Below are 21,945 nucleotides of genomic sequence, written 5' to 3' on the forward strand. Positions count from 1 at the left end.
TAGGGCATCCAAGCAGAGGACCGCATCTGCGAACCTTCACGTCGCAGAAGCAAAGGCGCAGATGCGCGAAGGGAACCTCAGAAGCGCGAACGAGCGCACCTGCGATCATGGCACCGCAGAAGCGGGCATCGCACCTGCATCCCAAGATTCGCAGAAGCGAAGCTTCTCCCTTGGCCTCAAAGTCACAGAAGCGACACTGCCTCCGTAGAAGCGATCATGCACCTGCGACCAAAATTGCGCAGGTGCGAAATACTAGAACCAGACCTGCAAGTTTTTACCAAAATGGTTTGAAACACGTCCGAAACTCACCCGAGCCACTCGGGACCTCGTTCAAATATTCCAACAAGTCCCATAACATAATACGGACTTACTCGGGGTCTCAAATCACATCAAATAACGTCGAAATCACAATTTATACCTCGATTCGGACTTATGAATTGCAAACTTTTTAATTTACAAAACTCGTGCCGAAATGTGTTTAATGAATCCGAAAGGACTTCAAATTTGGCACACAAGTCATAAATGACATAACGGAGCTATTCAAATTTTTGGAATCTCAATCCGAGTCCGATATCAATAAAGTCAACTCCGCGGTCAAACTTTGGAAATCTTTAGGCTTTAGATTTCTAGTTTCTGTTAAATGGCGATAATTTGAGCTAGGGACTTCCGAATCCAATTCTGGGCATATGCCCAAGTCCCAAATAACTATACGGACCTACCGGAACTGTTAAAACACTGATCCGAGTCCGTTTGCTCAAACTGTTGATCAAAGTCAACACAGTTGAGTTTAAAGCTTTATTTCACATTTAAATCCATTTTTCACATAAATATTTTTCGAAAAATTATACGGACTGCGCACGTAAGTCAAGGAATGAATAATAGTGCTATTCGAGGTCATAGAACACATAAATGAATTTTAAAATTAAAGATGACATTTTGGGTCATCATATTCTCCACCTCGAACGGAATTGGAAAAGTACCTGAGATGGTGAAAAGATGTGGATATCTACTCTGCATGTCCGACTCGGACTCCCAGGTAGATGCTTCTACCGGCTGACCTCTCCATTACACCCAAACTGAAGGATAACTCTTAGATCTCAACTGTCGAACCTGTCGGGCTAGAATAGCTACCGGCTCCTCTTCATAAGTCAAATCCTTGTCCAATTGAACCGAGCTGAAATCTAACACATGGGACGCATCACCATGATATTTCCGAAGCATGGATACATGAAACACCGGATGAACTGCTAATAAACTAGGTGATAGTGCAAGCCTGTAGGCTACTTCACCCACCCTTTCAAGAATTTCAAAGGGTCTGATATACCTAGGGCTCAACTTGCCCTTCTTTCCAAATTTCATTACACCTTTCATAGGTGAAACCTGGAGCAATACTCTTTCTCCAACCATGAATAAAACATCACGAACTTTACGATCGACATAACTCTTTTGCCTAGACTGAGCTGTGCAAAGTCGATCCTGAATAATCTTGACCTTATCCAAGGCATCCTGTACCAAATCGGTACCCAACAACCGAGCCTCTCCCGGTTCAAACTAGCCAACTGGCGAACGACATCGCCTCCCGTATAATGCTTCATATGGAGCCATCTGAAGGCTCGAGTGGTAACTGTTATTATAGGTAAACTCCACAAGTGGCAAGAACTGATCCTAAGAACCTCCAAAGTCTATAACACAAGCGCGAAGCATATCTTCCAATATCTGAATAGTGCGCTCTGACTGTCCGTCTGTCTGTGGATGAAATGATGTACTCAACTCAACCCGCGTGCCTAACTCACGCTGTACAGATCTCCAGAAGTGCGAGGTGAACTGTTTACCTCTATCAGAAATGATAGACACGGGCACACCGTGAAGGCAGACAATCTCGCGGATGTAAATCTCAGCTAACCGCTCTGAGGAATAGGTAACTGCTACTGGAATGAAATGTATTGACTTGGTCAACCTGTCCACAATGACCCATACTACATCGAACTTCCTCTGAGTCTATGGGAGCCCAACAGCAAAATCCATAGTGATACGCTCCCACTTTCACTCAGGAATTTCTAATTTCTGAAGAAAACCACCAGGTCTCTGATGCTCATACTTAACTTGCTGACAATTCAGACACCGAGATACATATGCAACTATATCCTTTCTCATTCTCCTCCACCAATAATGTTGTCGCAAATCTTGATACATTTTGGTAACACCCGGATGAATAGAATATTGGGAACTGTGGGCTTCCTCAAGAATTAATTCACGAAGCCCATCCACATTAGGAACACATATACGACCCTACATCCGCAGAACTCCATCATATCCCACATCAACTTGCTTGGCACCACCGTGTTGCACTATGTCCTTAAGGACAAGCAAATGAGGATCATCTGCGACTGTGCAAGCTAGAATCTGACTCGACTCTGAAATATCTAACCTCACAAACTGATTGGCCAAAGTCTGAACATCGGCAGCTAATGGCCTCTCACCAATCGGAATATACGCAAGGCTGCCCATACTCACAGCCTTTCTACTCAAAGCATCGGCCACCACATTAGCCTTTCCAGGGTGATACAAAATGGTGATATCATAGTCTCTCAACAGCTCCAACCATCTTCTCTGCCTCAAATTGAGATCTTTTTGTTTGTACAGATACTGTAGGCTATGATGATTAGTAAATACCTCACACGAGACACCGTAAAGGTAATGCCTCCAAGTCTTCAGCCCATGGACAATGGCTGCCAATTCTAAGTCATGAACATGATAAGTCTTCTCGTGAACTTTCAACTGCCGCGATGCATATACAATCACCCTGCCATCTTGCATCAATACTGCACCAAGTCCAATGCAAGATGCATCATAATAGACCGTATAAGATCCTGAACCTGTGGGTAATCAAAGCTGTCTTGAGCTTCTGAAATCTCAACTCACACTCGTCTGACCATCTGAATGGGGCACCCTTCTGGATCAATTTGGTCAATGGAGATGCTATAGATGAAAATCCCTCCACAAACCGGTGATAATAACCTGCCAGACCCAGGAAACTCTGGATCTCTATAGCTGAAGTAGGCTAGGATAATTCTGAACTGCCTCAATCTTCTTAGGATCCACTTTTATGCCTTCTGCCGATACAACATGCCCCCAAAAGGCAACTGAGTCTAACCAAAATTCGCATGTTGAAAATTTGGCATATAACTGATTATTCTTCAAAGTCTGAAGCACAGTCCGAAGATGTTGCTCATGCTCCTCTTGACTGCTGGAGTAAATCAAGATGTCATAAATTAATACAACCACAAAGGAATCAAGATATGGCTTTAATACCCGGTTCATCAAATCCATAAATGCTGCTGGGGCATTTGTCAGCCCAAATGGCATCACTAGAAATTCATAATTCCCATACCGAGTCCAAAAAGTTGTCTTAGGGACATTAGATGCCCTAATCTTCAACTGACGATAGCTAGACCTCAATTCAATCTTCGAAAATACCTTGGCACCCTGAAGCTGATCGAATAAGTCATTAATTCTTGGCAACAGATACTTGTTCTTGATAGAAGCCTTGTTCAATTGCCGGTAATCTATACACATCTGCATTGAACCATCTTTCTTCTTCACAAACAACACTGTTGCACTCCAGGGCGAGACACTAAGTCTAATGAATCCCTGATCAAGTAAGTCTTGTAACTGCTCCTTCAACTCTTTTAACTCCAATGGGGTCATACGGTATGGTGGAATAGAAATGGGCTAAGTGCCCGGAACCAAATCAATACAGAAGTCAATATCTCTGTCGAGTGGCAATCCCCGACAAATTTGCAGGAAATACTTCTGGAAATTCACGAATAACTGGTACTGAGTCCATAGAAGGAACATCTGCACCGGGATCGCGAATATAAGCCAAATAGGCTAGACACCTCTTCTCGACCATACGCCGAGCCTTCATATAAGAAATAACCCTGCTGGTAACCAGAAGTTCCTTTCCACTCTAATCGAGGTAACCCCGGCATGGCTAGGGTCACCGTCTTGGCATAACAATCCAATATAGCATGATAAGGTGATAGCCAATCTATACCCAGTATGATATCAAAATCTATCATGTCGAGAAGTAGAAGATCCACACTAGTCTCAAGACTCCCAATAGTAACCACGCACGAACGATAGACATAATCTGCAGTGATAGAATCCCCCACCGGTGTGGATACATACACATAAGCACTCAAAGAATCAAGAGGCACAACCAAATATGAAGCAAAGTAGGAGGACATATAGGAATAAGTAGATCCTGGATCAAATGAAACTGAAGCATCTCTATGGCAAACTGGAACAATACCTATGATCACGACATCGGATGACTCAGCCTCAGGCCTAGCTGGAAAAGCATAAAATTGTGGTTGGGCTCCACCACTCGGAGCTATATCTCTGGGAAGGCCTCTAACTGTTGACCTCCACCTCTAACAACCTGACCTCCACCTCTAGCTATCCGACCCCTGCCCCTACCTGGCCAGGCGAGCGGTGGAGCAACTGGTGCCGGTATGATGGCACGAGAATCTTGCTGAGATCTGTTGCTCGATAACCTAGGGCAATACCTCTTGATGTGACCAATGTTCCCGCACTCATAACACCCATCCTTCTGTCATGGCTTCTGAAGCTGAAGCTGACCCGAACGGGTCGGATAGCCGCCATAGTGACTCTGGAGTGGTAGTGCACTAAATGTCGGCTGCCCAGAGTAAGGCATAATAGGACCATGACTCCCTCAAGCACCGTGAGATGCTTGAAGTGCTAAATAAAATGGCCTGGGAGGATGACCCCTACAATAAGTACCCCTACCTCTAGATGAGGTGCCTATGAAATTACCGAAATAATGGGGCCTTTTATCTGACACTGGCCCTCTCTCCTGTGAAAGAACCATCTCGATTTGCCTGGCAACATTAGCAGTCGTCTGAAAAGAAATCTCACTCCCGGTCTCCTTGGCCATCTGTAGCTTGATAGGTTGAACGGTTCCATCAATGAAACTCCTCACCCTCTCTCTCTCTCTAGGAAGAAGAAGAAGAGCATGGCGGGCTAGATCCACAAAACAGGTCTCATACTGAGTGTCTGACATACTGCCCTGTTGGAGATGCTCAAACTGCTTGCGGTAATCCTCTCTCAATGTGATAGTGAGGAACTTCTCTAGAAATAGCCATGAGAACTGCTCTCAAGTAAGTGCAGGCGAACCAACTGGTCTAGTAAATACATAATCTTTCCACCACTTCTTGGCGGAACCAGTCATCTGAAACACAGCAAAATCAACCCCATTGCTTTCGACTATCCCTATGTTCTGCAATACTTCGTAGCAGCGGTCAAGAAAATCTTGTGGGTCCTCAGAAGGTGTACCACTGAAATGGATTAGAAATAGCTTGGTAAACTTGTCCAACCTCAACAAAGCCTCAGAAGATAAAGCAGGCCTATCATCGGTCTGTGCTGCAATAACTGGTTGAACTACCCCAACTGGATGGGCTACTGGAGCCTGATACTGGGGAGTTGTCTGCCCCAGAGCGGGAGTAGTGGGAGTCTGTGCTCCTCCCCCAGCCTATGAGACGGCTGGTGCCACTGGAAATGCACCATTCTGGGCCACACCCTCCATTAGGCTCACCAAACGGACTAGTGCGTCCTGAAGTACTGGAGTAGCTATGAATCCTTCCGGGACCTGAACTGGCCCAACAGGTACAGTGTGAGTTGTAGCCTCCGCTCCCAAATCCACCTGAGGTTCTACAATAGGTGTTGCTGCTCGAGCTCTAGACTGAGCTGCGTCTCTGCCTCGGCTTCTACCCCTGGTCATAGTTGCCACTGAGGGCTCTGGTCACTGTCCGTCGGTAGATGTATTATGTGTTCTCACCATCTGTGAGAGAATAAGAGTAGAATGGTTCAATCATCGATGATAGAATAAAAACGCACGACAGAATAAGAAAGAAGTGATATTGTTCCTAAACTTCATAGACTCTGAGAGATAAGTACAGACGGCTCCGTACCGATCTTTCAGACTCTACTAAGCTTTCTCGTGACTCGTGAGACCTAAGTAACCTAGGGCTCTAATACCAACTTGTCACGACCCGAAATTCCCACCTTCGGGATCGTGATGGAGACTAACATTTCACTTGCTAGGCAAGCCAACGTTAGAATAATATTAGCCATTTTAAACAATTTTAAATTAATTAATAACAAAGAAATAAATGCGGAAATAAATTCTGAAATAAAGTGAATAATCCATAATAATAGCGATATTTAAATACCATCCCAGAACTGGTGTCACAAGTGCACGAGCTTCTAGAATAATACAAATAAAGGTCTGAATGAAAATGAAGCTGTCTGAAAGATATACAGCTACGATAAAGTGGAAGGGGACTTCAGAACTACGAACGCCATGCAGTTATACCTCAAGTCTCATGCGAATAGCTAAATCCGAGCAAATTTATTGTACGCCGCTAGGACCAACTGCGGTATCTGCACAAGAAGTGCAGAGCGTAATATGAGTACAACCGACCCCATGTACCCAGTAAGTGCCGAGCCTAACCTCGACGAAGTAGTGACGAGGCTAAGGCAGGTCACTTACATTAACCTGTACGCAATAATAATAATAATAACAACAATAATAGAAATAAAACAGGTAACTCATTTTAACAGTTGAAGCCAACTCGGTAGTCACAACCAATTATTATTTTAATTAATTTTCGTTGCGATGTGCAACCTGATCCTTTATTATATTCATATTCAATTCCGTTACGGCGTTCAAACCGATCCTCAATATATCTTTTCAATCAATTCTGTTGCAGCGTGCAACCCGCTCCTCCAATATATTCATTTCAATCAACTCTGTTGTGGCGTGCAACCCACTCCTCCAATAAATTCACTGTCATTTCTATTGCGGCGTGCAACCCGCTCCTCAAACAATATAATTTACCAATTCTTATAAATAAATTACTCCAATTAATGCATCAATGAATATGAAATTATAAGACAACAAGCATATAATAATTACGATTTATTTAGAAATAAGTGATGGCAAGTAGCAATTAATTGTAGAAATTAAGGAGGAAATAGGCAATTTAATAATTAGTATGCTAAATGTCAAGTAGCAATTAAGTCACATAAATCAAATAAGCATGTAGCAATTACAACATGGATTCAAGGCATAATAATGAGCAAGGAATATGAGATAAACAATTAATATAAAAATTGATTCATGATTTAAAATAATTTATGATTTTCAAATAATTATGCAAACAATTAATTTGATGACGTATAGTCACTTGTCACCTCGCCTATACGCTGTTCATATGAATTTCACATAACAAATAATTCAAGGGTTCTATTCCCTCAAGTCAAGGTTAACCACGACACTTACCTCGCTTTGCAACCAAATTCAAGATTCCAATAAACCTTTGCCTCGCGAATTCGTATCCGAAAGCTTCAAATCTAATCACAAACAATTCAATATACTCAACACAAATCGTAGGAATTAATTCCATATGAATTTACTAATTTTTCACATTAAAATCTGAAATTCATTTAAAAAGTTGACAGTGGGACCCAAGTCTCAAATCCCAAAAAAATCACGAAATTCAAACACCCATTCTGATACGAGTTCAACCATACAAAAATGATAAAATTCCGATGCCAAATGGACCTTCAAATCTTAAATTTTATTTTTGAAAAGTTTTACAAAAAATTCAAATTTCTTCCATTTAAATCCGAAATAAATGATGAATATAAGCAAGGATTTATGAAATATAATCACTTTCGGGTATAGAACACTTACCCAAGTCAAAGTCGTGAAAAACCTCTTTGGAATCGCCCAAATCCGAGACTCAAAACTCAAAAATGAGTAAAATTGGCTAACAGCCGATTTTTATGTGTAGAATCTGCGGACTAAATTTTTGCATCTGCGAGCTCGTATTTGTGAGACAAAGCTCGCATTTGCGGAACATGGCAGCCAAGCAGAGGGCCGCACCTGCGGACCTTCACGTCGCAGAAGTGAAGGCGCAGATACGCGAAGGGAACAGCAGAAGCACGAAAGATTGCATCTGTGATCATAGCACCGCAAAAGCGGGCATCGCACCTGCGTCCCAAGCTTTGCAGAAGCGAAGCTTCTCCCCTGGTCTCAAAGTCGCAGAAGCGACACTGCCTCCGCAGAAGCGATCACGCACCTGCGTCCAAAATTGCGCAAGTGCGAAATACCAGAACCAGATGTGCAAGTTTTTACAAAAATGGTCTTGTAATGACCCAACCGGTCATTTTAACTTTTATAATCCCGTTCCCTAAAATAAAACTTCATGTAGGTGCTTGTAATGATTTATGACTTGCGGGGATGGTTGGTTCGGGATTTGGAAGTGTTTGAGGTGAAACCGGAACACTTGATTCCTTAAGTTGGCCTTAATGTGCTAAGTTTGACTTCGGTCAACATTTTTAGAAAATGACTCCGGAATAGAATTTTGATAATTCCAACAGCTCCGTATGGTAATTTTGGACTTAGGAGCATGATCTGAATTTTATTTGGAAGTCCGTAGTGAAATTAGGCTTGAAATGGCTAAAATAGGAATTTAAAGTTTGAAAGTTTGACCGGGGAGTTGACTTTTTGATACCGAAGTCGGAATCCAGTTCTGAAAATTTTCACAGCTCCGTCAGTTAATTTATGACTTGTGTGTAAAATTTGAGGTCAATCGGAGTTGATTTGATAAGTTCCGACATTGAATGTAGAAGTTGAAAACTCTTAGTTTCATTAAACTTGAATTGGGGTATGATTCATGGTTTTAGCGTTGTTTGATATGATTTAGAGGTTCGACTAAGTTCGTATGATGTTTTAGGACTTGTTGGTATATTTGGTTGAGGTCCCGAGGGCCTCGGGTGAGTTTCGGATGGTTAACGGATCAAAAGTTGGACTTAAAAAGCTGCTGCAATTTTTCCTCTTCTGATGGACATTCTGGGCTGTGATCGAGCCCAGATATCGAGCCAGATCTCGAGCCCAGGGTTGACGAGGTACATGCTCGAACTAGTGTATCGAAGCCATGATCGAAGGTCCAGCTCGAGGGCCATGATCGAAGGCAAGGCTTGAGGGCCAGGATCGAGACCCAAGATCGAGGGTCACTATCGAAGGTTCAAGCTCGATGCCATGATTGAGGTTATGATTGAAGGCCCAACCTCGATACCCTGATCGAGGCCATGACCGAGGTCCAGGCTCGAGCCTGTGATCGAAGTCGCGATCGAATGTAAGGCTCGATGGCATGATCGAAGGTATGGCTCGAGGGCTAGGATCGAGGCCCAACCCTCGATGCCCTGATCGAAGGCACATGTTCGATGCCGCGATCGAGGCCATGTTCGAGGCCCAGTTCCGAAGTGCTGGGCAGTGTTATAAAGAGAGGACATTCGTCCCATTTGCCATTTTTGACGAACTTGAGCTTGAGCAAAGACGACTTTTGGCAGATTTTCAAGGAAAAAACATTAGGGTAAGTGATTCTAACTCGGATTTGGTCTACATATACAAGTATATCATTGTTTTCACAATCTAATTAGTGTTTTGAGATTGAAATTTAGAAATGTTTAGAAATCTCATAGAAACGAAATTTTGAGATTTCGGTATCGATTCAGAGTCGGATTTGAGTGAAACTGGTATGGTTGGACTCGTAATTGAATGGGTTGTCGGATTTCGTAACTTTCGTCGGATTCCGAGATGTGGGCCCCGCGGGCGAATGTTTAATTAATTTCAGACTTTTTATTAAAAATATAGTATTTCCTTATAGAATTTATTTCCTATAATTTTTAGTGATTGTATCGAATTACTTTGGCTAGATTCGAGCCAGACAGAGTTGGATAATCATGGAAAAGGCAAAATTATGGATTAAATTGGAGTAAGACTAGGTAAGTCTCTTGTCTAATCTTGTGAGGGGGAAATTACCTCATAGGTGATTAAGATTAAATAATTATTGCTAATTGTGGGGGCTACGTACGCACGAGGTGACGAGAGTCCGTGCGTAGCTACTATTAATGCTAAAGTCCGGGTAGTTTAGGACTCAAAGCATGTATTACTTGTGTAAATTGTATTCTTTGATTAATTAATATTAATTGATATATATATATATGTGTAAATTATATTCTTTGATTAATTAGTATTAATTGATATATATGAATATATATATTGTGAATTGTTTGATAAAGATATTAAAGGATAAAAATCTCATAGGCTTGATTTCTATTTAAATCAATTAATTGTCAAAAGAAATTGTTCTCCTCCCAAATTTATCATATAATAAACATACTGTCCTTCCGGAGGCATATAAGAAAATGTCCTCATTTCTTGTGGAGCGGGCCGAACGCCTCGGCAGGATAGATGCATCTATGGAGCGCGCCGCACGTCCCTCGGCAGTGTACACGACACTTTGGATCGGGCCGTACATCCTCGGCAGAAATTGTGCTTAATAATAATAATTACACGATACTTTAATAAATTATTTCAGCTCGGAAAGCTAATTAATAAATTGAATAATCCGTGAAATGTAATAAATTATTATTCTTGCTTGTTAAGGAATTAATTGTTACTCCTGTAAATGAGATTTAATTGATAAATTAGAAATTATTTGAGTTGAAGGAAGTTAATTAAAATATTAAAAATTGTTACATTTGAAGGAATTTGATTATTTTCGCTGAGTAAATAAATTATTTGTAAATTCTGTAAATCATGATGATTTAAATATCTTAGTTTTATTTCAATTATTATTGACCTATAGTGAGTGTCAAAGTCGGCCATCTCGTCTCTACCACTTTGAGATTAGGCTTGATACTTACTGGGTACACGTTGTTTACGTACTCATACTACACTTGCTGCACTTTTTGTGCAGGATCTGAGACAGGTACTAGTGGAGGACCTATCATCACATACCCACGTCATCCCGAGGCATAGTGGTGAGCTGCCTTTCTGAGCCGTTCTGCAGCTACCAGTGTCTCTTCTGATATTTCTATTCTGTCTATTTTATTTCAGACAGTATTTGGAGTTTTGTATAATCTACTAGATGCTCATGCACTTGTGACACCGGGTCTTGGCACACACATTAGTAGAAATTGGTATTTTATTATATTCTTGGAATAAAAGTTTAACCAATGTATGTTTGACTTATTAGTTGGCTTGCCTAGCTGTAGTGTTGGGCGCCATCACAACCTATAGGCGAATTTGGGTCGTGACAACATAGTATCAAAGCACTAGGTTCACGTAGGTCTCACAAGTTATGAGCAGACCTAATAGAGTCTTGCGGATCGGTACGGAGACGTTTGTACTTATCTTCGAGAGGCTATATGGTGTTAGGAAACTAACTTTCTTCATATTCTATCGTGCAATTGATGTAGTACTAAATATCCTTCTCTTATTCTCTCACAGATGGTGAGAACACGCTCTAATGAGATTCCAGACCAGGGAAGAGTTACTCCCCCAGTTGCTAGAGGCCGAGAGAGGGCTCCAGCTCGTGGTAGAGGGCGAGGACGTCCCATGACTATTCCGCTTATGCCGCCAGTGGATCTAGCAGAGAATCCCATTATTGAGGAGCAGGGTGAGGTGCCTGTGGCAGAGCCAGCTCCGGTGAACTTCACATCTACACCGGGATTTCAGGATGTCTTGGGTCGTATGCTGTGATTCATGGATAATATGACTCAGGCCGGTTTATTTCCGGTAGACCCAGCCACATCTCAGGCGGGCGGGGGAGCACAGACCCCTACCGCGCAGGCTCATGGACAAGCAGCTGTTGTATATCAGACCCAGGGTGCACTACCCGTGGGTGGAGTCCAGCCAGTGGCAGCAGCTACACCGGAGCCCAGGCCAGCTGTAGCCGCGGATCCTCAGAAACTATTGGACAGATGGACTAGGCTACATCCTCCTGTCTTCGGGGGTGAGCGACATGAGGATCCACAGGATTTCATTGATTGTTGCAAGGATAGACTGTACAATATGAGGATATTGGAGTCCCATGGGGTTGATTTCGCTACTTTTCAACTAGAGGGTAGAGCCCGTAGATGGTGGCAGTCTTATGCTCTTGGCAGACCAGCAGATTCTCCTCCCATGACTTGGGACAAGTTCACCTGTATCTTCTTGGACAGGTATATTCCACCCTCCCAGAGGGAAGAGTTGCGGTTTCAGTTTGAGCAGCTCCAGTAGGGTCAGATGTCAGTGACTGATTATGAGGCGAGGTTTTCTGAATTATCTCACCATGCACTAATGATACTCCCTTCCGAGGCGAAGAGAGTGCGAAGGTTTGTAGCCGGTTTACATACTGGTATTCAGGCTACTATGGCTCGAGAGGTTGAGATGGGTACTTCTTATGAGCGAGTTGTGGAGATAGCCCGGAGGATTGAGGGTGTACGTCAGCGGAGCCGAGAGCAGATTATGAGAGATAAGCGGTTCAGGTACTCTGGAGAGTTCAGAGGTGCTTCGTCCGGGGGCAGAGGTCAGTTCTTGAGGGGACAGTCCAGCAGACCCCCATATCCAGCACCACTACCTCCTCGAGGTGCTCCAGTGCGACCTTATCTCAATGCTATCCCAGAGAGTTCTTACCGCCCACTAGCTATTCAGGGTCCTCCCAGTGGGTATTCAGGTCCCCAGGGCCAGACACTTAGTCAGCAGCCCATCGCACCGAAGAGTTGTTACGAGTGCGGGGATCCCAGTCACATGCGGAGGTTTTTCCCCAGGCTTCGGGGTAGACCAGTACAGCAGGGTCAGCAGCCTATGCTTACCGGACCAGTTGCTCCACCAGTAGTCCGACCACCCAGAGGTGGAGGACAGGTGGGTAGGGGCCGTCCTAGAGGTGGAGGTCAGCCAGGCGGAGGCCAGCCAGTTGGCGCTCCAGCTCGGTTTTATGCTTTTTTGGCTAGACGAGATGCAGAGGCCTCAGATGCCGTGATCACATGTATTATTTCTATTTGTGGCAAAGGTGCCTCAGTATTATTTGATCCAGGATCTACGTATTCATATGTGTCATCTCTATTTGCTCCATTCCTAGGTGTTTCTCGTGAGTCCTTGAGTACTCCTGTTTATGTGTCCACTCCTGTGGGTGATTCTGTTGTTGTGAACCGGATCTACCGGTCTTGTATTATTATATTCTGTGGTTATGAAACTAGAGCAGATCTCCTATTGCTTGAGATGACCGATTTTGAAATTATTCTGGGTATGGACTGGTTATCTCCATATCATGCTATTCTAGATTGTCATGCCAAGACTGTTACCTTGGCTATTCCAGCATTGCCTAAGCTGGAGTGGAAGGGTTCGCATGTTAGTTCATTTAATCGAGTTATTTCTTTTATAAAGGCTCAACACATGGTTGAGAAGGGTTGTTTGGCTTATCTAGCCTATGTTCGGGATACTACTGTAGAGACTCCAGCTATTGATTCAGTGCCTGTAGTTCGGGAGTTCCCCGATGTGTTTCCGTCAGATCTTCCAGGTATGCCACCTTATCGTGATATTGATTTCTGTATTGACTTGGCTTCAGATACCCAGCCTATATCTATCCCACCGTATCGTATGGCTCCGAAAGAATTGAAAGAATTGAAAGAACAGCTTGAAAAGTTACTAGCCAAAGGGTTTGTCAGACCGAGTGTATCGCCTTGGGGTGCACCGGTATTATTTGTGAAAAAGAAGGATGGAACAATGCGGATGTGTATTGATTATCGCCAATTGAACAAAGTCACTATTAAGAACAAGTACCCGTTGCCGCGTATTGATGATCTATTTGACCAGTTGCAGGGTGCTAGGGTATTCTCTAAGATCGACTTGAGGTCGGGGTACCATCAGTTGAAGATTCAGGATTCAGATGTTCCGAAGACTGCTTTCCGTACTAGGTATGGTCATTATGAGTTTCTGGTAATGTCTTTTGGTTTAACTAATGCCCCGACAACATTTATGGATCTGATGAACAGGGTATTCAGGCCATATATTGACTCATTTGTCATTGTCTTCATTGATGAGATTTTGATCTACTCACGTAGTAAGGAGGAGCATGAGCAGCATATGGGAGTAGTGCTTCAGACATTGCGGGAACAAAAGCTATATGCTAAGTTCTCTAAATGTGAGTTTTGGCTAGAGTCTGTAGCATTTTTGGGACATATCGTATCGGGTGAAGGTATTAAAGTTGATCCCAAAAAGATTGAGGCAGTTCAGAATTGGCATCGTCCCACTTCGGCGACGGAGATCAGGAGTTTTCTGGGTTTGGCAGGTTATTATCATCGGTTCGTGGAAGGTTTTTCATCTATTGCAGCACCTTTGACCAAATTAACCCAGAAGGGTGCTCCATTCCGATGGTCCGATGATTGTGAGGTGAGCTTTCAGAAGCTCAAGACATCATTGACTACAGCACCAGTGTTAGTGTTGCCTTCTGGTTCGGGGATGTATACAGTGTATTGCGACGCTTCGCGCGTTGGCTTGGGTTGTGTATTGATGCAGGAAGTGCAAGTTATTGCATATGCTTCACGTCAGTTGAAGCCCCATGAAAAGAATTATCCGATACATGATTTGGAGTTAGCTGCGATTGTTCACGCTCTTAAGATTTGGAGGCATTATCTTTATGGGGTGTTTTGTGAAGTTTACACTGATCATCGCAGTTTGCAGCATTTGTTCAAGCAAAGGGACCTAAATTTGAGACAGCGCAGATGGATGGAGTTACTAAAAGATTATGATATTACTATCTTGTATCATCCGGACAAAGCAAATGTGGTTGCAGATGCCTTGAGCAGAAAGGCGGAGAGTATGGGTAGTTTGGCTTTCATTTCAGCAGAGGAAAGACCATTAGCCTCAGATATTCAAACTTTGGCTAACAGACTTGTGAGACTGGATATTTCAGAGCCCAGCCGAGTTCTTGCATGTGTTGTGGCCCAATCTTCACTATTTGAGCAGATCAAGGCTCGCCAGTATGATGACCCACACCTGGTGGTTCTTCGTGAAACGGTACTACGAGGTGATGCCAAGGAAGTTACTATTAGAGCGGATGGTGTTCTGCGACTCCAGGATCGTCTATGTGTTCCTAATGTGGATGGACTGAGGAAAAAGATCCTGGAAGAGGCACACAGTTCTCGATATTCTATTCATCCAGGTGCTACTAAGATGTATCGTGACTTGAGGCAAAATTATTGGTGGCGACGAATGAAAAGGGACATAGTTGAGTATGTAGCTCGGTGTCTAAATTGTCAGCAAGTTAAATATGAGCATCAGAGGCCAGGTGGCCTACTTCAGCAGATGACTATACCAGAGTGGAAATGGGAACGAATTACTATGGATTTTGTAGTTAGGTTGCCGCGGACCTTGAGGAAGTTTGATGCAGTTTGGGTGATTGTTGACAGGTTGACCAAGTCTGCACATTTTATTCCTGTTGTGACTACGTATACTTCAGAGAGGTTGGCCCAGATTTATATTCAGGAGATAGTTCGGTTGCACGGTGTGCCAATTTCCATCATATCAGATAGAGGTCCTCAGTTTACTTCGCATTTCTGGAGAGCAGTACAGAGTGAGTTGGGGACCCGTGTAGAGCTCAGCACAGCCTTTCATCCGCAGACCAATGGGCAGTCAGAGAGGACAATTCAGATTTTAGAAGATATGCTCAGGGCATGTGTGATTGACTTTGGAGGTCAGTGGGATCGTTTCCTGCCTTTGGTCGAGTTTGCTTATAATAACAGTTACCAATCTAGCATCGAGATGGCTCCATTTGAGGCTTTATATGGTCGGCGATGTCGTTCACCTATCGGATGGTTTGAGCCAGGTGAGGCTAAGTTATATGGTACTGATTTGGTAAGGGATGCCTTAGAAAAGGTAAAGTTGATTCAGGAGCGACTTCGTACAGCACAGTCCAGACAAAAGAGTTACGCGGATCAGAAAGCGCGTGATATATCATTTATGGTAGGTGAAAAAGTTCTCTTGAAGGTTTCGCCGATGAAGGGAATTATGAGATTCGGGAAGAAGGGCAAATTGAGCCCAAGGTTTATAGGCCCATTCGAGGTGTTGAAACGAGTTGGGGAGGCTGCTTATGAGCTTGCCTTGCCTCCCAGACTATCGGGAGTTCATCCGATTTTTCACGTATCTATGCTCCGGAAGTATCATGCCGACCTATCACATGTGTTAGACTACAGCACAGTTCAGCTAGATAATAGCTTGGGTTATGAAGAGGAACCAATTGCCATTGTTGATAAACAGGTTCGCCAGATGAGGTCCAAGAGGATTTCTGCAGTAAAAGTCTAGTGGAGGGGCCAACCAGTCAAGGAAGCGACTTGGGAGGCCGAGGAAGACATGCGGAGCAGATATCCACACTTATTCAGCACTCCAGGTACAATTCTAAACCCGTTCGAGGACGAACGTTTGTTTAAGAGGTGGAGAATGTAATGACCCAACCGGTCATTTTAACTTTTATAACCCCGTTTCCTAAAATAAAACTTCCTGTAGGTGCTTGTAATGATTTATGACTTGCAGGGATAGTTGGTTCGGGATTTGGAAGTGTTTGAGGTGAAACCGGAACACTTGGTTTCTTAAGTTGGCCTTAATGTGCTAAGTTTGACTTCGGTCAACATTTTTAGAAAATGACCACGGAATAGAATTTTGATGATTCCAATAGCTCCGTATGGTGATTTTGGACTTAGGAGCATGATCGGAATTTTATTTGGAAGTCCGTAGTGAAATTAGGCTTGAAATGGCTAAAATAGGAATTTAAAGTTTGAAAGTTTGACCGGGGAGTTGACTTTTTGATATCGGAGTCGGAATCCAGTTCTGAAAATTTTCATAGCTCCGTTATTTAATTTATGACTTGTGTGTAAAATTTGAGGTCAATCGGAGTTGATTTGATAAGTTCCGACATTGAATGTAGAAGTTGAAAACTCTTAGTTTCATTAAGCTTGAATTGGGGTATGATTCATGGTTTTAGCATTGTTTGATGTGATTTAGAGGTTCGACTAAGTTCGTATGATGTTTTAGGACTTGTTGGTATATTTGGTTGAGGTCCCGAGGGCCTCGGGTGAGTTTCGGATGGTTAACGGATCAAAAGTTGGACTTAAAAGCTGCTGCAATTTTTCCTCTTCTGTTGGATATTCTGGGCAGATATCGAGCCCAGATATCGAGCCCAGGTATCGAGCCCAGGGTTGACGAGGCTCAGGTTCGAGCTTGAGATCGAAGCCATAATCGAAGGTCCAGCTCGAGGGCCATGATCGAAGGCAAGGCTTGAGGGTCAGGATCGAGACCCAAGATCGAGGGTCACTATCGAAGGTTCAAGCTCGATGCCATGATTGAGGTTATGATCGAAGGCCCAACCTCGATACCCTGATCGAGGCCATGACCGAGGTCCAGGCTCGAGCCTGTGATCGAAGTCACGATCGAAGGTAAGGCTCGATGGCATGATCGAAGGTATGGCTCGAGGGCTAGGATCGAGGCCCAACCCTCGATGCCCTGATCGAAGGCACATGTTCGATGCCGCGATCGAGGCCCTGTTCGAGGCCCAGTTCCGAAGTGCTGGGCAGTGTTATAAAGAGAGGACATTCGTCCCATTTGCCATTTTTGACGAACTTGAGCTTGAGCAAAGACGACTTTTGGCAGATTTTCAAGGGAAAAACATTGGGGTAAGTGATTCTAACTCGGATTTGGTCTACATATACAAGTATATCATTGTTTTCACAATCTAATTAGTGTTTTGAGATTGAAATTTGGAAAAATCTAGAAATCTCATAGAAACAAAATTTTGAGATTTCGGTATCGATTCGGAGTCGGATTTGAGTGAAACTTGTATGGTTGGACTCGTAATTGAATGGGTTGTCAGATTTCGTAACTTTCATCGGATTCCGAGATGTGGGCCTCGCGGGCGAATTTTTAATTAATTTCGGGATTTTTATTAAAAATGTAGCATTTCCTTATAGAATTTATTTTCTATAATTTTTAGTGATTGTATCGAATTATTTTGGCTAGATTCGAGCCAGACAGAGTTGGATAATCGTGGAAAAGGCAAAATTGTGGATTAAATATGAGCAAGACGAGGTAAGTCTCTTGTCTAATCTTGTGAGAGGAAAATTACCTCATAGGTGATTAAGATTAAATAATTATTGCTAATTGTGGGGGCTACGTACGCACGAGGTGACGAAAGTCCGTGCGTAGCTACTATTAATGCTAAAGTCCGGGCAGTTTAGGACTCAAAGCATGTATTACTTGTGTAAATTGTATTCTTTGATTAATTAATATTAATTAATATATATATATGAATATATTGTGAATTGTTTGATAAAGATATTAAAGGATGAAAATCTCATAGGTTTGATTTCTATTTAAATCAATTAATTATCAAACGAAATTGTTCTCCTCCCAAATTTCTCATATAATAAACATACTGTCCTTCCGGAGGCATATAAGAAAATGTCCTCATTTCTTGTGGAGCGGGCCGAACGCCTCGGCAGGATAGATGCATCTATGGAGCGCGCCGCATGTTCCTCGGCAGTGTACACGACACTCTGGATCGGGCCGTACGTCCTCGGCAGAAATCGTGCTTAATAATAATAATTACATGATACTTTAATAAATTATTTCAGCTCGGGAAGCTAATTAATAAATTGAAAAATCCATGAAATTTAACAAATTATTATTCTTGCTTGTTAAGGAATTAATTGTTACTCCTGTAAATGAGATTTAATTGATAAATTGGAAATTATTTGAGTTGGAGGAAGTTAATTAAAATATTGAGAATTGTTACATTTGAAGGAATTTGATTATTTCCGCTGAGTAAATAAATTATTTGTAAATTCTGTAAATCATGCTGATTTAAATATCTTAATTTTATTTCAATTATTATTGACCTATAGTGAGTGTCAAAGTTGGTCATCTCGTCTCTACCACTTTGAGATTAGGCTTGATACTTATTGGGTACACGTTGTTTACGTACTCATACTACACTTGCTGCACTTTTTGTGCAGGATCTGAGACAGGTACTAGTGGAGGACCTATCATCACATACCCACGTCATCCTGAGGCATAGTGGTGAGCTGCCTTTCTGAGCCGTTCTGCAGCTACCAGTGTCTCTTCTGATATTTCTATTCTGTCTATTTTATTTCAGACAGTATTTGGAGTTTTGTATAATCTACTAGATGCTCATGCACTTGTGACACTGGGTCTTGGCACACACATTAGTAGAAATTGGTATTTTATTATCTTCTTGGAATAAAAGTTTAACAAATGTATGTTTGACTTATTAGTTGGCTTGCCTAGCTGTAGTGTTGGGCGCCATCACGACCTATAGGCGAATTTGGGTCGTGACAGGTCTGAAACACATCTGAAACTTATCCAAGCCACTCGGGACCTTGTTTAAACATTCCAACAAGTCCCGTAATATAATACGGACTTACTCGGGGTCTCAAATCACGTTAAATAACGTCGAAATCACAATTTACACCTCGATTCAGACTTATAAATTTCAAACTTTTCAATTTACAAAACTCGTGCCGAAACATGCTAAATGAATTCGGAATGACTTCAAATTTGGCACACAAGTAATAAATGACATAACGGAGCTATTTAAATTTTTAGAATCTTAATCCGAGTCTGATATCAATAAAGTCAACTCCGCGGTCAAACTTTGAAACTCTTTAGTCTTTATATTTCTAGTTTCCGTTAAATGGTGATAATTTGAGCTAGGGATTTCCAAATCCAATTCCGAGCATAGGCCCAAGTCCCAAATCACTATACGGACCTACCGGAACTGTCAAAACACTGATCCGAGTTCGTTTTCTTAAAATATTGACCAAAGTCAACTCAGTTGAGTTTTAAAACTCTATTTCATATTTTAATCCATTTTCACATAAAAACTTTTCAGAAAATTATACGGACTGCGCACGCAAGTCGAGGAATGAAGAATAGTGCTATTCGAGGTAGAACACAGAAATGAATGTTTAAATTAAAGATGACATTTTGGGTCATCACACTTGGCTTGTACAGTAATTGAACATGCTTCTTCGAATTCGGGCCTTTCAATACCGGTGGTGCGCCCGGGATTTGATCCATGCGGGCATTTACTTTTCTCATGAACTATAAATGCTCATCTTTGAATGAATCGTTCTATTTGTTAAGACCTGATCTGCTCTCCCAGCCCCATCGGAGCCAACTTCACCCCTGGGAGTGTTGTTGTTGATTCTCTATGTTGTTTGGTATGCAGGAACAACGGGAGGAATAGGATCGTGCCTGTTTTCATTATTCGAAGCACCTGATAGAGTTTGCTTCAATTCTATCAGAACCCGATCCTGCCGCGTGAGATGGCCTAGAATAATTGCATGTTGCTCTTGTAGGATCCTCACAGCATCTGGTACTTGCTCCTCATCAGCATCATCGGGAGTTGTCTCCCGAACCTGTCGAGGGTACTGCCTATCATGCACCGGTGTGGCGTCATTCCCCTCATTGCTGGTGTCACTGATTGAATCCTCGATTTGAGGCTGATCCCCCCGAATTTTAAGGTTGTGTGCATCGTTAACAGTGTTATCTGCCATTTTTTGTGATTTTTTCTAAGACAAAATAATCAAAATACGTTAGTAAAAAATACAAGGATCAATTTAATTGCACGACTGTCTGGGCCCCACGGTGGGTGCCAAACTGTTTACCCATAAAACGGTACAGTTAAATTTATACGTTATTTCTAGACAAGTGAACTAATTTGATCCTGAAATAATATCATAATTGAAGAAATATACAATACTTAGCCTTAGAATGTAGATGAAATAGCAAAGATGGTGATTCCGTGAACACGGTCTCCGAACACAGCAATGATGAGATTAAAAAGCAAGGAAGCGAAATTATATAAAGCTTTGTATAGAATATAGAATATGTTCTTGCGATAAAATTCGTGTCAATTACAATGGTAACTGAGCTCACTATTTATAGCTATGCCTAGGGAAAAAAGGTCCAGGATCATGCCCTCCTTTAATGCCAATTATGAGGGTCATTGATGAAGATGTAACGTTAAGCATAAATGCCAAATTCTCTGTAACGGACCATCGCTCTTGATGTTGTAGAATATTCCTTAGTAAATACTATCGGGATCAGAGCACTTAATACACTTTTATAAACGTTATCCGTTCCGGTGACAAGGGCAGTGGCTGCGTTCGGTCCTCAGCCATCCCATCTTGGATTCCACGTGTTCTCCTTTTAGTCAGCCACGTGTCATATCATATTTTACCCTATATAGGCACCTGCAACCTTCGAATCCCGGATTCGCCTCTGTATTCACATATCTATATCTATATTATTATAAAAGCATGAATACAATGTCGGTTTATAAAAATAACCTTATAATAATAACTCATAATAAAAGGACATAATCAGAATTCTAGATATTAGCCTTATAATCCTATTAGTTTTAGGACATAATACTACATGTTAGGAATCCTACATGATTACCTTTAGGAATCCTATTAGTATAATTACTTTCCGGTTGTCTAATTCGTATAAAATTGAACAAGTAAATATATTTAGTCATGTAATCCTATTACTTTTAGGATATACTTTTTAAAATTTTTATTACTAATTTAATTTGAAAACGTATTATAATGTCTTATTACTAATTTAATTTGAGAATGTATTATAATGTCCAAATCCATTTAGAAAAAGTAGAGTCTATATTATTATAAAAGTATAAATACAATATTAATATACCAGAATAGCCCAAAAATATTAAACGGGAGAACTATAGGGAAAGGGAATAACCGCAATAACTTATTTTTTGGACTACAATACCATCTATGATAATTTTTAATATTTAATATTTTAAAATTAATAAAATTTATCTATTAAATTCTTATTAAAAATATGTAGGAAGGTTTAATAAAATTAATTTTATCAGACTCCTCCGTATTGGCAATATGTTACCACTCCATAATGTCCAATACCAAAAACAATATATTAAATGGACTGTAGAAAGAGTTGACATTGAGGAAAAAAAAATACCCCATGAT

General features: G+C 41.8%; 1 pseudogene; it reads left to right on the plus strand.

Moving 5' to 3' along the window:
- LOC142163826 (uncharacterized) overlaps positions 1-21,945 on the plus strand; it is a 40,443-nt pseudogene that overhangs the window by 9,236 nt on the left and 9,262 nt on the right.

Source organism: Nicotiana tabacum, chromosome 9 (genome assembly GCF_000715075.1).
Source record: "Nicotiana tabacum cultivar K326 chromosome 9, ASM71507v2, whole genome shotgun sequence".
Lineage (NCBI taxonomy): Eukaryota > Viridiplantae > Streptophyta > Magnoliopsida > Solanales > Solanaceae > Nicotiana > Nicotiana tabacum.